Below are 6000 nucleotides of genomic sequence, written 5' to 3'. Positions count from 1 at the left end.
TATGTGTCTTAAAATCTTTATTTATATAAAATCTTCCTAATGTAATGAAGTTTGCTTGCCACTTTACAAAAACAAATTCCTTAACTGCTATTTTTAGATACAGTCAGAACAAATATAATAAAAACCAACTTAAATGAACTTTTATACAAATAGGGCATAAATTATGTAAATTAATTCAATAAAATAATAATTTAAAAATACACTGAAAAAAATTCAGGGTTAGGCGAACAGACGTAGTCGGAAAAATAGGCAACAAGTCAATTGTAGTGTAATTAGCATCTCCCAAAACAGCACTATAAATTAAAGACAGTGTGGAAAGAATCTTTGGAAAATTCAAAGCTTTTCCACAGAAATTTGGTAAAATTTTTGAATTTCCCACTCGGAAAATTGCATAATTCTTGCAAGAATTGCTAAAATGTTTGACATATTTATCGCAAAAGAGAAGAAATAAATTCCAAAAGCGGTGCATTTTGCTCGACAACTAGAAGCAGAGAAAATTCGTTTCATTCCGGCCTCCAGAAAAGACTACACTTTTGTATCCGCAGCAAAGAACGTGGAATAATTCTTTGAATTTCTCGAATGTGTGGCGAACTGATGTCAGGGCAGCGTGCGGAGCGAGCAGCCAGATTGTTGCGTTCAGCCGCAGTGGAAACATCAGTTTGAAAAAGTCGCAATATTTGTTCCTAAAGGAAAAATGGCAGGTGATAAACTTAGGTTTCAACTCCTCATTTCCGATTTAATGGGCCTGCTCAACATGGTAATGGGCATGATTAGTATCTCCGAAGAGTGAGTCTGAACCAAAATTTATTTAAGTTCATTCCTCATCACAAATTTCTTTTGGTTTTCAAGCAGATACCGTAGGGAATTACAAGCATCTCTGCAAGAAGGTAACATTGGAGCAACTTCTATTATTTTTAAACCAATTTTCCCTTAAATTTGGCCGTATTTCTGGCCCAATTGCCTCGTTCAAATTTATTCAAGCAAGAAAAAAATTCTGTAAATTGTACACAAGAGCCGTAGGAATTTGAGAATAAATTCATCAGGGGCTTTAGTATTGACTCTTTTGTGAATCGTGGAAACGTTATTAAAATGTAATTGGGCTTAATCAAATATGAATACATATTAAAAGTAACTTTTTTATATGTTATAATTTTTTAGCCAGCTCTGAAGCTCAGAGCCAAAGCGGTTCAACTTCCCAAGCTGGTGCGTCCTCCTCAACCTCTACTCCTCGAAGAACAAACGAAGCACAAAATTTGGATCGCCCGGTAGACGTGATTCGAAAGAACATTAAAAGTAATTTTATTTATTAAAATAATCAAAGAAAACACTAAACTTTTGCTAAAGTTTTTCAAGAAAGATTTGAAAGGATCTTGAGTACTGCAGACGCAAATCAGGATGGTGAACCAAATCCTGGTCTCTCAGAAGCAAAGAAGGAAAATGACGAGGGGCCAAAAGCAGCCATGAAAGGTAGATAAGAATTTGCGAGATTTATTCAAAAAGATGAGATATGCGAGAAACTCTGGCTACTAGCCTGATTGTCGTCAAAACTTGTATCCATGAGGATTACAAAATTCCGTAAATTCTTTAAATTGAACAAGTGCCTTTAGAAATATTATCGATTCTTTCAGGCACTGTATGAAGTTTTAGCTAACTTATTTGTGATTCTTGGAAACTTTAATGTCATAAAACAACTTTCCAAATCAGAGTAAAATTTGATTTTGGCTTTCAATTAAAGAAATTTATTTGTTTCCCTTAAAAGGATCTTTTAGAGGCAAGGTTGAAATCCAAAGTGAAAGGTGCTCAACTTCCCAAGCTGGTCCATCCTCAACCTTAAATTCTCCAAGACAAAGCGAGGCACAAAATTTGGATGACACGCACGAGGCAAATCCATCCGACACCGAAAGTAATTTATTTTATTAATTTTGTCATAGAAAGATTTTTTTTTCAAAACATTGTTTACCAGAAGAAAAAATATATTGATTGCGATTTATAACATTTGTTAAATTATATTTTTAGGACCTGGATTGAGGTCATTGTCAGCTGCCGAACCAGAACCAGCTGCCGCTCCTCCGAATCAGAATGAACCAAATCCACAAGCAGAGATGGAAGAATTATTAGGCCTATTAGAAGGTAAGGATGCGATTAGAAAGATGAAATGGCACCAAAATCTTATATTTTCTGCATCCAATTCAGATCTCAGGTTAATTAAGACGAAGATTAGCTACCATATCGTTCTCTGGAGACAATATATTCTTTTATCAACAAAATAATCCAGAGAGGAAATTCCGACTCTTAAACTGAGGTGAGATTTCTCAGCGACGGGAGAAAATAAAAAATTTCTAGACCAAAATTCATTCCCGGAATTGCTTATTTCAACCCTCAGAAGTGGTTGCCAAAAGGCGGAGGAATTTTATCTTGGAATAATTTTTTTATACTATTCACGTGTATATGTCTAAATTCTCTATTGATAGAATATTTTCATGTGAAATGAAGAAGTTTGCTTGTCAGTTTGCAACAGCAAACTTCTACCCATTTTTTATACAGTCACAACAAATTCAGTAAAACTGACTCGAATGAATTGCTCAATGAATAGAGCATAAATTTTGTAAAATATTTCATTGAAGTAATAGTTCAAAAATGCACCCATGCAGTGTTTATTTTTCACCTTATTTCATTCTTGAATTCTGATAATTTTAAATTGTATAATTGATTAGAGGAGATAATTTAAATACAACAGGAAATACAGCTCTCTGCACACTGATCAAAAATTAATATCCTCCATTGAAAATATTATCAAGAGAATAAATTTGTTTTGTTCCTATCGATGACGTAACTTTGTATGTAGGAAATAATATAATTGGAGTGTTAGGCAATTTTAATGTGAAGCACTTGTGGTATATACCATTAGGAAATCAGCTATCGTTAAGCGAACAATATTATTGAAAATGAAGTGTTTTTAAATTTCTACATACTGTTGTTGCAAGGGATTCACATTAAATTCCAGCAGTCAGATTGTTGCGTTCAGTCGTTGTAGAAACATCAGTTTAGGTAAAGTTGAGGTTCGTTCCCGAGGAAAAATGGCAGATAAGGGAAATAGGTACTACGAAATTCTTATCCTGCTCGACTGCACAAAGCGCTTGTTAGGTACCTGCGAAGAGTGAGTTGGAACCAAAATTTATTTGAATTCCTGATCAAAAAATTTCTTTTCGCTGCAGCTTGATCAAGAGATTAGAAATATCTCAGCAGCAAGGTAAGGCTTTCTCAGTTTTATTATTTTTAAGCCAATTTTCCAATTGATTTTAAACCGAATCACATCAAACATTTATTCTAGGAAGAAAATTTTCTTCTCTTTTTAAACTGTACCAGAGCCAAAAAGGAATTTGAAAATAGATTCTTTCAAGGGCATACGGTTTAAATTATTTTAGATTCTTGGAAACTTAATATTGCATTACTTAAATCGGTTTGAAATTTTTTTTAGGCATTTAATTAGCAATTAATTCTGAATTATACTTTTAAAGCCGAGTCTGAAGATCAAAGCCAAAGGGATCAGACTTCCCAAGATAGTGCATCCTCAACTTCTGCAAGAACAGAAGAGGAACAATATTTGGATCGTTCGGAGGAGGAAAATCTATCGGACACAGAAAGTAATTATTTTTTTGTTAAATTAATCTTAAGATAATGTTTTATTCCTAAACAATTATTTATTATTATTTAGGATCGACATTGAGCTCAGCTGCCGCACCAGAACAGGATGACGAACCAAATCCTGACCATTCAGAAGCACAGAAGGAACAACTTTTAGCCATGCGTAAGAATGAGATTAGGAAGATAAAAGGGGACAACAAATTTATTATTTTCTGCACAAAATTCAGAACGCTGGAATCATCGGATGAGGTCTCTCCACGCAGCCCGTTACTGGCAACAATATTCATGAAACAACTCAATAATCCAGAAAGCAAATTCCGACTCGGATGACTTTATACAGCGACAACAAATATAAAAATAAGTATTACTTTGAATGAACTTCTTAATAAATAGGGCATAAATTATTTCAATGAAGTAATATTTTAAAAAATACGCCCATGCAGGGTTTTAATTTCACCTTTTTTCAAATGCTCGAACTTATTGCTTCTCTTAATATTTTAAATTGTATTATTGATTAGAGGAGATAATTAAAATCTCTGGGAACTGAACAACTCAATTATTAATTTCATTTTTAAAAATTAATCGAAAGATTAATATGATATTTTTTGTCATCACTTCGATATAGCAACAGTATTAGTCATTTCCTTTTCGTTTAATGTGAAGAAATTCGAGAGGCGCAATATTCAATAATGGCGCCACGCCGCGCATCGTGTGATTTTGAAGACAAGCAGCCGTTAATGGAGGCGTAATTAGCTGCGGTTTCTTGACGCTAATTAAATTTCTGAATTATTTTAGTCGCGCTATATGAGTAGCAGGAGAGGGAGCGGCGTAATTATAGCACTCTCTAACATTAGAAAGCAGCTTTGGTTTAAGCTCAACGCCAGCCGTATCACTTTACTCGCGGCTAATTATTTTGAGCAACACTTCACCTCCCCCAAAAGCGTATCACGCCCCGAAACGATTTGCTAAAGTCAAAATAGGACATTTGCGACAACATTTTTATAATTTTCTTGGCAGATTTCAATTCCTCTCGTCGACACCTGTCCATTAACATCTGAACCCTTTTAGGGAAACTCTTTGTTGTGAAATAAATTAGATTTTCAAGTAAGGAGACATTCCCAGTAAGGTAATTTTGGCTTCAAATGAATCCTAAGGGAAGAATTCTTGCATTGTTTGTAGTCTAATTGCAGCTAAAGAGTTGGTTTATTGATTTATAATCACAGAAACAGTGAAAAGTTTCATCAAACCGATTTAATTGCGAAAGAAAGACGGAAATCATCAAGAATTCTTTGCTGGAAGAATCCTCGACGCTGATTGGCTGACGACGCGCATGTCAGCATCTCCCGCGCAATTCACAACGCAAATTAGGCACCAAACATCGGTAGCAGAATGCTAAAGCGTCTTACAAGAGGCATTTAACATGAAATTCTTTTGGCGGGAAAAGGCGTTTTGTACATATGGTGTCAATTGAAAATTATTTGAATTGTAGGATGCAATAAACAGTTTGTTTAAACAATTTGCAATATTAAAAAAGGTCCTTGCTACATACAAAATTAGAATTTTTCAAATTTTCTTAAAAATTTCATGCATTTCCAGGATTTTGCAGTATCAATCTTCTTTAAATAATTGAACACTAAATGGAAGTTTTTCAAATGAAATTTTAGTTTTTTTTGTTCAGCTCGTCTTTTGCAAAGTTTCTAAACTGTTTTGTTTATTTTAATAGCAACATTTCCCTCTTCCCATCCTCCCATATCATATTAAACGCGAAAAAGAGCCGTGAGAAACTGAGAAGCGTGCAGCATGTGATCCCGACGGCGCCGAGAGCAATTGCGGCAAGTGCGCCTCATTACCATTACAGCCCCATCTCCGCGCACAAATTATTTTCTCACCCCGTTCACGACCAGCAACCCCATCTGGGTGTTTAGCGGGGAAAATGCGTTTGCTGCCCTGGCTGGGAGCGCCTCGTGGCGTGGAAAAGTCGAGGCTGAAGCTGGCTGGAGCGAAGCGAGGAGGCGTGCGTGGGCTGGAAATCGGAGCAGTGTCTGCCAGAGAAAAATAATGAGCAGCTCTCGAGACTGTCGGCGGGACGGGATCCGGTGGCTCAGACCATAAATCACGTTTGATAATTATTTTTCGCCATCCAGCCAGCCAGCCAGTCAGCTTTGATCAGACTAAATTGGTTTTGCCAGCCGCGAAAATCCCTCTTTTATTCAATCATCACGTCGCGCAGGAAAAAAGCAAAGAAAGAACAATCTCCACTGGCTTGTTACAGCAATCAGTTTGATGGAAGGAAAATGTCTGTTTTCACTCACTGAAATATTATCCGAATTTTATGAAAGAGAGAGAAAGAGCCTT

The sequence above is a fragment of the Cloeon dipterum genome, chromosome 3 (genome assembly GCF_949628265.1).
Source record: "Cloeon dipterum chromosome 3, ieCloDipt1.1, whole genome shotgun sequence".
Taxonomy (NCBI): Eukaryota; Metazoa; Arthropoda; class Insecta; order Ephemeroptera; family Baetidae; genus Cloeon; species Cloeon dipterum.
Note: the sequence above shows the minus strand (reverse complement) of the source record.